A 12,198-nucleotide genomic window follows, 5' to 3' on the forward strand; every position below is an offset into this window, starting at 1 on the left:
TAGTATGGTAGGGGTGTAGGGGCTCACGCCCTGTCTCAGTGGAGGCGGAGTGAGTGTGGGACGGTGTGTTCCACGTTGGCCTGAAACCCTATCTCAGGGCCTGGAGGGTTCCCTAAGGGAGCGCCAGGTCAGGGGCCTAAGCTGTACATAGGTCATTTGAGGAGGATCTTCCTGTGTCTAGAGGACGGGGAGTGTCTGTAACCAGAACTCCGGCAGTCCTAGTGTTGGGCAGTACCGCTCCTAAGTGGACGGTGCAGAAGTCCTGGCTCGCTGAGCATTTGACCGTCTAGAGTGCTTGACCATTTGTGGGGCCTCTGGAGGTCGTTCCCCGAGGAGTAGGGAAAGCCGGGTTGGGGGTTGTGGCCTGACCTGGGAGGAGTACTGGAGGAGAGTGTGTCGCTGATACGCCACTGGCGTGTGCTCTGTCTAGCCTGAGACACACTGGAACTGGAAGGGGGTGCAGAGGGACGGTGTCCTTACTTCTGACCCCGGTGTAACCTGAGGGTTTAGATCTTAGGTTGGGAGATTAGGAAACTTCTAGGTCAAGAGGAATCTCCGCCAAAGTGGATCAGCTGAAGAGACTGAGGGGGCTGCCCTTGCTGTGTGTTCTGGGGCTCACCTGCAGTTTGTTGTTTCCACTAAGGTAGAGGAAAGGGGGCTTTGCTGTGTGCTGTGTCCCCCCACCTGCTTGAAGAGTAACTGTGCTGTGTGCTTGGTACCTCAGAAGTGAAATAGTTTCCAGGTGGTAGACCAGTGATGGAGTGAGGTCCTGATCTGGTAGGAGAATTGTGTTCTGGTGAGTGCTTCTCTGTGAGGGTGCGGAAACCCAGAAGTAGAGGTAGGGTGGGGCATTCTTGCCCGTGACCTCTGGTCAGCCTGAGGGTATGGTCCCTAGGTTGTTGGATCAGTGGTAGTTGTAGCTACACTGAGAGAGAGAGTGGAGAATGGCTATTGTATGCCAGGGGTTACTACCCCCCACTCTGTGGATTAGTTAGGACCTGTGATTTGGATGGCCTATGGCCTGGTCTTGGCTGTGGATGACTAGTGTGTACCAGTGGGGTACCCTAGTTGAGTCAGAGAGTTATTATTTGGAGGAAACCATGTAGGTTCAGAGTGGCGCAAAACTGGACGGTGTCCCTGCTGTGCGAGGCCGTGTCCGTGGTTTTGTCGCCCAAAGCAGTGAAGCCCATCAGTGGTGTGATTGGTCTACCCTGCGTTTTGGCTGGAAGGGGGTTGTGTTGGACCCGGCCCATTAGGCAGGTTCATCCCTAGACTTTTTGCGTTTTCCTAGCCTATTTATGGAACCTGGTATTGGTGATTTTAGGCCTCTGCGCACTTTTTCACTGTGGTACAGTGTAAAGTGCATGAGCTCTCTGTATGTGTGGTGAGTGACCTGCCCTCCCATAGGAATGAATGGGGAGTATGTATGCCCATGGTAGTTCCTGATGTGTGGGGAGTGCAGGGGCGAGTTTGGTATGTATCAACTCGTGAGAGTGAATGCTGCAAAATGATGTATGCAACGTGACTGTGTCTAGTCTAGAAGTCCTACTTTTGGAAGTTGGCATATTTGTGTAGGTTGTTGCTAGCGTGTGATTGGCTGGTGAGCCTGGCCCAGAGTGCATGGGCCTGCTTGTGGATTGACTGTCTGGTTTGAGGATGACAGGGGCTGGAGAGCCCAGGAGGTTGTCTTGAGTCAGCCCATGGATGAAAGGCAGCATCTGCTGCCAAGGAAGTGGGAGGAGATTAGCACCTGATAATGAAGGGCTGTTCCTGTGTAACTACAAAGCTGGCTCCACCTCCCGCTGGGCGACTGACACCTCTGTCCCTGATACTGAAGGGGACTTCCCTCTAAACCAGTCCAGCTGGTTCTCACACTGCCTGCTTCAAAGGACTTCAAAGGACTTCAAAGGTTTTGCACTGTATAAGAAGGGGTTGTATCCCCTTCCAAAATGTTCTTGTTTTCAACTTGAATCTGCCAGGGGCATGCTGCTGCTGGGGCTCAGGGGGATCCCTGGGCCCTGCCCAGCTCCTGGACATCTGATGGACTGCTGGGGGACTCTTCCTGGCTGTCCCCCTGCCTGGCTGCATCTTTGGAGAACTTTGCTGGAGGATTTCCCTTAATAGGAGCTGCTGTGCTGCCTCCTGGATGCCTCAAGACTTTTGGGACCCTTCTTGATGTAGGGGTCATCTCTGGGGGCTTGTGAGGCTTTCAGTGCCCCCAGCGTGATGGAAGCGCTTTATTTCTGCCTCCTAGCGCTTGAGAGCGCTTTATTTCTCACCCGTAGCGAGCGTGTCGCTATCACACATTTTGCGTGAGATATTGCAGGTGCCACCCTGCGTTATGCCTGTAGTTATTTAATTAATTACGAGTGCCCACCTCGATTGCGTGATTGTCCTTAGGCCGGTGCCCTAATCTTGATGTTTACTCGAGGTAGCCCACTCCTCGGTAAACTCAGCCCCCGCCTGCCTCCCTAAGGAGAAGGGCCGCTGCGCTGCCCGCAGCGACCCGGAAGTACCTGGCCGGCCGGCCAATCTCAGCGCGGCCGGCCGGAAGTCCCGCCCCCGCAGCCCGAGAGGAGAGAAGCTGCCCGGGGGAGAAGAAGAAGGACGAGTGATGGCGGCTGGTCTGCAGGGCTCCCGTGAGCGGAGGGAGCCCTGCAGCGAGAGGAGCGGCCGAGAGCGTCTGGGCAGGCCGGCGGGGCTCCGTGGTGGAAGAGGAGCCCTGCGCTGGCCAGAAGAAGGAGCCGCCGCCCGGATGAGCCCCGCAGAGGAGAGCCCGGTGAGTCTGGGCTGGGGCTGGGCAGAATGGAGCAGGGGAGGGGCGCCGGGACACATTGTCGGTGTCTGCCCCCCCCCCGCAGTAGCGCGAGTTCGTGCTGCTTGTTGTCTGAAGCCATGAGGGCTTCAAGGGCGGCCCCAGTTGGCAGTGGGTCGCCCCAACGTGTTTTGAGGGCCCCGTGGGGTCCAATGTTGGTGGTGCAATTAGGGCGGCCCCAGTTGGCAGCGGGTCGCCCCAACGCAGTCCAGAGCCCCGAGAGGCTCGCTGAAGGCATGTTTGGTGCCAGAGCCTGAGAGCTCCAACGACCCCCCGCAGTCTGAGAGAGCCTGTGTGGCTCAGAGGGGCCATATTTTGTCCAGAGCCTGTGTGGCTCCAGCGTAGCGCAGTTTGCGCCTGAGGGCTAGTGAGAGCCCTGCCGCAGTTCTGCATCCCAGCTGCCCAGCAACTAGTGGGCGGCTGCACCGTTTAGGCGCAATTTCAAGAGAGTCCCCCTGTGTGGGACAGAGAGGGCACAGTGGTGCCCGGCCTTCCCAGTTGCCCAGCACTTTGTGGGCAGCTGCCACGTTTAGGCTGTTGTATTTTGGACTGGCGCTGCATGGCAGCGCACCCTGACTTTGGACTCAGGGCATCTTTGCCCCACAAGGCCAGTTGGCCTAGGGACTGCCACAGGTAGTGGCTTATGTAGTGTTGGCGCAATGTGATTTCTATGCTTTTTAATAGTAATTGCCTACTGTGTGTTTTTGCGCTATTGATTTATTATGCACCTCTGAATGTGTTACTGCATCATGTGTCTTCCTTTCCATGCGCTGCACCTCTGAATGTTTAGTCATCATGTGTCTTCTTGCGCTGCACCCCTGAATGTATTTTATGGCATCATGTGCTCTATTCTTACTCCTCTGAATGTAGGTTATTGCATCATGGGTAATGTGTCCTTTTCCTAGACCCCTAAATGCTGAGTGATACTTAGGTGGTTGTCTTTTCTACTCCTCTGAATGTAGGTTTATTGCATCATGAGTAATGTATTCTTTCTTAGACCCCTAAATGTTGAGTGATACTTAGGTGGTTGTCTTTTTTACTCCTCTGAATGTGGGTTTATTGCATCATGAGTAATGTATTCTTTCTTAGACCCCTAATGCTGTGTGATACTTAGGTGGTTCTTCTTTCTTAGTACAGGTGGTCCTAGTAAGGTCCTGGTTCCTGTTACCAGTGGTTACTGGTTGTTATCTTTGATTATTATTTTATGTTACATTCATTCTAGAAGTGATTTTATATTCTACATTTTATCTAGAAGTGCTATATCTGAATATGACAGTGGCCCTTGTGGCCCTGTCTTGTGTACATAATCCCTGTGAATATTGCCTGTGCCAGTTGGCACAATGTATATGTGTGATTTTATCTGATATGTTTTTACAATACAAAAGTTATTTTTATAATAACCTTGTGTGGAGTCTCTTTGGTGGTGTACCTAGTATGTTGTTGCTGTTGTGCGCTGGCGCAAACGCTTTACACATTGCCTCCGAGTTTAGCCTTACTGCTTGTGCCAAGCTACCAAGGGGGTGAGCAGAGGTTATCTTGGCGTGTGACTTCCTTGCCCTGACTAGAATGGTAGTTTCTGCCTGGCTTTGGCGTCAGCCTTAGCCTACCAGAAAGAGCCAGTTCTAACAGTCAGGATTTACTTTGTGTAATTACCAACGATGCGAGCTGAGATTCTATAAATAATACGAACATGACTAAGGGCTAGTGGCCTTCAGACAACATCAGAAATAATTGAGTGAGTTTGGCGCTCGTGATTTAAGCAAAATACTTGCATCTAGTAGAAATAATCGAGGATGATACGGTATTAGTAAATATAAGACTGATGTGGCATTGAAGTGATATTACGCTTAATTACAGAGCAGCCAGACCTATCTAAGATAGCGCTCATGATTTAACTAACATTTGCGTGCTTTACAGTTAAGCTATTCCTTCAATAAAATTCCTGATGAATATGATTAGAGATTAATAATGTAGAGGTTGGTTACTAATGAGCACGGATTTTCTATATCGGGTTGGGTATTTGGGATTAGCCACTACAATATGGCTACGCGCATTTTTCGCTATAAAGTGCCATTCCAAGATGGCACTGGTGCTAAACGCCACTATGTGCTCGTGATTTTGCTGCGAACGGTAACCCTGAGACTGTTATTTAATTTAAAACTTTAGTTTTAGTAATTACATAATGTTTGTGCATTACTTTTTAATACCCTATACTTTTGGTTACAGGACACGTACTCGTGAAGTAGCCAAGGTGAAGAACCTGCGCGGATTCGGCGATAATTGTCCGATTACCGCTGAAGCTATGTTATTAAGGTGAGGAATGACTGTTACATCATATGACAGTGAACTATAGCAAAATAAAAGCATTACGAAAGTCTCAGCTGATTTAAACTGCGTTTTTTTAGTTGATCGACTAGCCAGACATTTTGGATTAACGAATAAAGTTGTGTATTAGTTTAAATAAATGACTGATTCCCCAGCAATTTTGATATAGACTAAATTATCGGATATGAATATTTACCATAACTTAATTTGAATTTGTAGGATGTTTACTCGTGTTACATCGTAAACAAGATTGGAAAAAAAATTTGTGATATAAAGTCCGGATTTGACTTTTGGACCGTTTTTTGGAGGTGAGGGTCACTGTTAAATAACGGGTAGTAAGAACATGAGTACTCTATAATATCCTGTTAAATTATTTAGGGATACCGTTTTTTCTTTAGACTCGTACTTACCGGACAAGTGGAATATAGTGGATATCATTTTGTTATAAATATTGGTGAGTCCACATTTAGTTACTGTGCATGTAGAACGTGATAGCTTTACTTTACTATACTAAATTCGGGGTGAGATGGTGTCACCAAGGAATCACAGCCATAATACTTGCAATTGTCCAGAACTACTGTTCTAGACTAACTCTAATGAAGATTGGATTATCTGAATACTTGTCAGCTTTACACTTTTTCTCTCTTTGGTGATATGAGCACGATTCTGGTGGAGCCTGTTCCTTTTCTTAACTATTACTTTTAAAATCTTAAACTTTTTCTTTGAAACTTGTGAAGGCTTGAGGGTGTTTCCCTTTGAGAAGCTCTCCTAGTAAACCTAATAGGAGTGTTAACAATTTGGGTTGTATAACTTGTGAAATCTGTTAGTTATTTTAAATATTTTGGGTTGCAGCACTGAGGAAGTCATTTGTCTACACTGACTTGACGAAACACGTGTTGGCTGCGCCTTATTATTTGGTGGATCTTGGATGAGATACATTTGAATTGGATTTGGACATTAAAAATCGATCAGAGAAGACTTTACAAAGACTGTGTTTTATTAATTTGAGTGCTCGGAGGAAAAACAATTTGAAATTCAAGTTGGTGAACAGATCAAAAGAGCAGATTAATGAGATATCTAGTCAGAAAAGTGAAATAGACAAAAAAGAACAAGCAGCGAAGGAAATTGAAGTAATTAGCAGAAAGAGCAAAAGACCATTGAAGCCAAATCAGAAGTACAAGTCTCCAGAGTGGGCCTACATAATTATCCCACCAGTAGTTGAGGTCAGTAGTAGTAGTCAGGAAGATTTGGGAGAAAATAGTGACAATGATTAGGTTTAGTTTTCTTTGAGTTGGAGTTTATTTTTGGCATAAGGCTGAAGAAATTGTGTTAGGTGACACAAGGTCGAAGAAATTGTGTTAGCTGGAAACACTTTTTATGGACGCAAGGTCGAAGAAAAGCTGTTAGAGGGTTACTAAAAATAAATTTAAAAAGGGGAGGTATTATTTTAATTACTACTACTAATTTTAAATTTTTGTTTTAAGTAAAAAGAAGTAAAAAAAACAGAAAAATGCCTAACAGTGACAATTCAAGGTGTGCTATCCTCAGGAGATGTTGTAAAATGTCTTCCATTTGTGTGATTCTAATCATTCTAGTTTGGTTAATTTTAGCAGTCATCTTTCCTCTTGGCATAGACAAAGAGGATTATAAGATGAACATGACGAGTAAAGCTGAATCTAAACAAGCTGTTCATAATGTTGCAGGCAAAACTAACAGGATTATTGAGCATAAACCAGAGATTCATCAGGACAGATCTGTTGGTGATTTTTCTACTAATTCCTTTTCAAGACTCTTGACAGAGTATGTTAGAGTCATGGATGTCAAAGATTGTTATGTGTGCGTTAAGCTTCCTACTTTGGTTTCTGAAGGGGTCCAGTATAATATGCTTCCTCTTACTTATGGAATAACATGCAGTGTTATATCTAGCTTGTTCTATCAGACAGGTCGTCTGGAGTACAATTACTCAGACTTTGACGAAATATTTGCTAACTTGAAGGTTGTACATAGTCTTAACAAAGTCAGACCTGCCAAACAGATGAGGGAATTCTTTCTGGTAACTCATGAACTCACCTATGAGTATGCCTACAAAAATAATTTTACCTGCAAAATGAGAGATGAAGAAAGATCTTTTCTCAAGTTGGTTGAGGAAAGGAGGGCGATTTACAAAAGAAATGAGATGCTGAAACAGACTAAATCCAAGTTTTGGCAGCTCGAGGATGAGAAGCTTAATGGTGAAAATAGATATGCTGCTATTCACATAGATTATCCAGTTAGTGGGAAATTCTGCATTAGAAGAGACAACACGCTTTACCACAATTATTTTGTTGGTGCAAGCCAGTGTGAGGACACTTATCGGAATGTAGGGGTTGGGGATTTAAAGGTGGTAAGGACCCAATTTTCCCTGGAATTTATTTTGTCTGTGGGAACAAGGCATATTTTAGTCTCCCGGACTACTGGTATGGTACATGTTACCTTGGTCTAGTGTTTCCTAAAATGTTCCATGTGGACAGAAATGGGGAAGGTTCATTTGAAATTGGCAAACACCTGAATAGGTACAAAAGAGAAAGCTTCTCTGAGATTATGGGAGATATTTTTGGTGCAATAATTCCTATGGTGGGAATAACTCTGAATGCAATCAAAATCAGAAAGGTTTCCACAATTGTTGACAGATTGTCCACTGATACAGCAAGTGGTTTCCAATTGGTCAATACTGAGATCATTGCCACCAGAAGCATGGTTATGCAGAACAGGCTTGCTTTAGACATTCTCCTAGCAAAAGAGGGAGGAGTCTGTGGGATTTTGCATGTTCAGCATTGCTGCACGTATATCCCAGATAACAGTCAGAATATAGAATTGCTGATAAAGAATATCACTGAATTTCACTCAGAAATAGAACCCATGGAAAGTGACAATTTCTCAGAACATTTGGCTAAAAGATTTGGGGCAATCAGGGAATGGTTTGCTGAAATTGGCAGTTCAATCATTGGCAAAGTGCTTTATCCTGTAATAATCATTGTTATAGTGACACGTTTGTTAAAAATCAGTTGCATGATTCACAAGAGAAAGAAGCATGTGAGGGAAAAGAAGAGGATTTACAAACTCAGAAAAGCTCAGGAGGAGATAGAAATGGAAGAATTTCGCAGGGCTCAATATGAGAGCTCCAGACAAACTGATGAAACAGGAGTTTAGATTTACTAACACAGAGAGAGATCATTATATGACATTTCTAAAAAGTAACATTTTCGGATAACATTTTGGATTTTGTTTGGTGATTTAGAAATCACCAGATGAGGAAGTTGATGAAGCGGACTTCAGAAATAAGTTAAGAAATTTGTTTTCAGATTTAAACTCCCATAATTTATAATACATTAACGAGTGTTGCATGTTTTTGTGTATTAATTCAACCTAGAATAATGTGCACCCTCACGAACATGTGGGTCTAATATTATGTGCTCTTGTCGCATTTGTCACTACGTTTAAATAATATATTAACTTTGTCTTTTGTTTTGTCAGACATTAACTGCAGCTGTTTAAAATAATAGCATGTGCATTTTCTTAAATGTGCTCTTGTTTATGTTGTGTCTTTCATGTGACAGTGTTTTGTTCGTCTTTTGTGCATTAAGCTAGGTAACATAGACTAATGGGTTAATATTAGTGAAGGGGGTGGGTAACAGAATAATTATCATTACTTGAATTAATTGATGTCTTGTGTTTCCTTGCATACTAGAGTCTTGCTAAAAAGAGGCTTGTGGCCTATTTCTAAAATGGATGTCCGAAGTCCTGTCGAGTTGGGCCTTGCACAGCAGAGAATGAAAGAAAACATTTTCTTCATAATTCTTTGAAAAACAAACTTGCGGAAGCTGAGCTGTGCTGAATGCTGAGATAATCATTGTATAACTTTCAATGCCAAGGACAGGACATAGCAGCGGAAAAGCTTGAGCAGAGGAAGCAACGAACTGTTTCATTAAATGTTGCAAGCTTCGGAAGAGTTTGTGACACACGTAGACAAAGGACAATGCCGCTCTTAAGGAATATGATTTTTGCAAAGTGAAAGGCGAATGACTTCATGGACTGACATTTCTCGACCAATCACGCTTCAAGTTGGTCTTCTTTTTGTATTCTTTTAGTTAGTCTTAGATAGAGGAAAGGTATAAAAATTGCCCCCTTGGAAAGAGCTCTGTTGGCTCGTTCCTGTGCTCCAGAGATGCTGTCGGACTTTTGACTCACGTAAGATCTTTTCGAACTTATGTTTTTCCCTTTAGGTTTCTTTAGTTAAGTTAGGGAAATAGGGTTTAGGGAAAGAGTTCTTAAATGTTTAAGCATTTCTCATGCTGACTTGATTTAAACTGACAGTCTAATGTGCCTTTCTTATTAAATAATGCTGTTGCTTAATAAAATGCTAATAAAGAATTAAATTCTTAAATGCTCTTTGCTCGATAAATAAAGTTAATAAAATAGATTTTGAAATGACAAGCTGGTCTTGTTTGTTTCGTTTGAGTTACATTAGTTAATCCATTGCCTATGATTTTGACTTAATTAAATGTTTATCAAAGTATTTAATTAATTAGGTCAAATTATTCAGTTGGTCAATTCATTTCTCAGTCATCTATGGGCCTAGTGATAGATTTATGAATAATGGTGAGCATTGTGGTGTAGAGTAGTACATATGAGACTGAATTTCCTTTGGCCCGCTGGATCACTGCGCTGCATAACATGATCTTTTTGCCCATATTGCCCCTTGTTGCCGCTTACCCTGTAGGTCTTGTCGATCTTGTTCCAGCACTCCTCCCTGGGCCGGACTGGCTACCAGGCGTTTTTTGCTGGGGTGGCAGGGTGGGGTCCAGGTTCACTGCGCAGGGGCTCATTTTGTTGCTGGGGAGCAGCCGGCGCTTCTAAATAAATAATGCAAGCGTACTTTTTAAAACATTTGTTTTGCATTGTTTATTGAGGAAAGCCCGGTAGCCAGTCCGGCCCTGACTCCTCCTGGGCAGGAACTCCTGCCACCAACTCACCAGGATAACAGCTACAACCCGCTCTTCCAAGGGGTCCAGTTCCTCCAGGACCACTGGTCCTCCTCCTCCTTCAATCTGCCTGGCTGTCTAAGGGTGTAGGCCAGTTTCTCCTTCAACCTGCGCTTATAATCGTGCCTGCGCTTCTTGCAGTCAGTCACTACTATCCTCTCAGCTTGTCCAACACTTTTGATCTTGGCCACTATAGACTTCCAAATGGCCTGTCTTTCCTAATGGCAATTTGGAGGTGACAAAGAACTGATGCTCGGGATTTGTCACCTCTGGGATCAAGATGTCATTCTACTCTGCACTGAAGTTACACTTTCTGGCACTCTTCCCCTTGTAGTCTGTCTGGACATCCTGGCTGGTGCTGGGGTGGTTGCCCTGGCTGCTGTTCTCTGATCCCTGCTCCATTTCTGCCTTCTGTGAGTTGTTGTTTTCTTCTCTTAAAAAAGGGTAATTTTTGGAGCTTTTTGATGCTTGACGCACTAAAAAATGACACAAAATTTGCGCTGCTTTACGTGCTGCTAACCAGCCGTATGTCACTTTGTCTGCACATGCGCCAGTTTTCACTATGTCAGCCGTCCTACGGAAGCATCTTTTTTCGTGGATTATTGCAGTCAAGATGTCAGAAAAATACAGGGCTGCTTTGTGGGATCTGCATATCTTGTACGAGTACGATCCGGGCGTATATTTCACTAAGTAGCTGTCATTGTAGTAAAGAATGCTTACTTCAATTTATTTTTGAAAATTGGATGATTTATGAGGCCCTTGCGCCTCCTTGCGCCGCAATTGCGTCACTTATTGTGATGCAACGGCGGCGCAAACAATGCGCCCTATTTACAACGTGACGCATCTAGGAGATGCGTCACGTTGGAAAGCCCTGCGCCATGAGGAGGCGTTCCTGCGCAGAGGGGGCGTTCCTGCGCAGGAACGCCTCCTAAAAGTGGCTGAGTGAAATCTATGAGATTTCACTCAGTCACTTTCTACGTCAATTCCTTACGCCTGCTTGAAGCAGGCGTAAGGGTGACGTACCATGCATTGAAGAGGTGGCTCCTGTGCATTGCAGGAGTCATGTCGCACTTGCGACATGACTCCTGCAATGCGCCGCCCGTACGCCGAGAGATGCGTCACGCATCTTCACTAACTTGCACCATGGGTGGCGGAGCAGTGGCGCACTGTGGCGCATGTTAGCGCCAGTGACGCATCCCTGGGGATGCGCCAGTTAACATAAATCTGCCCCGAAAAACCTAACGAGTCTGCGTGTGAGTTAGACCTCAAAGCAGTTTATCTAATCTCATCCGACGAAAGCATTTTGCACATTTCTCACAAGAAGATGTGTTAAACCACAAGCGCAAGAGAAAGCGCCTATCGGAAGCATTTTACCTTCTAGCCACTGTCTATTTTTGGCATTTTGTTGTGATGCCTGCATATGTAAAAAAATAGAGAGAAATACCGTATAAATTCCAATTTTCTTAAGAGACAATGCCACCTAGTGTTCAATACACATACTTCGATTGTTATTTATGTGTTTTTAGATTCTGCAGGCAATGTCTACTAAATTCCCTTTTAGACTTTTTTCAGTTTTATACAGAGCGATCTTGGCCCAAGGTCAATACAGCGTTTTACATGATGAGCATCAGATTATGTTACACATTTTTTGGCACCTGTAGGTAAAGGATTTGCCCAGAACCCCAGGCTGTTGAGCCGATGCCGGTAATCCGACCTGGTTCCTCAAGTTCAAGATACATATTGCAAGTGATGTTAATCTATTTGGAATACGATTTCCTCCCTGCGTTTTTTTTTCTGTCCTACAGAATTGTAGTTTGTTTCTCCCTTGTCCCCTTGTTAATGCAGTAGATGGAGAAAAACCAGAACACTTAGGGCCTCATTTATGGCATTTAGGTGTAGGGCAGCAGCTAAGCAAGACACCTTGCTGCGCTGCCCTACGCCAAAGTGAAAGGGCAGGGGCCTCATTTATGAGGCTATGCGTCACTTTTACGCCGCCGGTGCGTCACTTTTTGTGACGCCCCAGTGGCGTAAAAAATG

Source organism: Lissotriton vulgaris, chromosome 2_1 (assembly GCF_964263255.1).
Source record: "Lissotriton vulgaris chromosome 2_1, aLisVul1.2, whole genome shotgun sequence".
Classification (NCBI taxonomy): Eukaryota; Metazoa; Chordata; class Amphibia; order Caudata; family Salamandridae; genus Lissotriton; species Lissotriton vulgaris.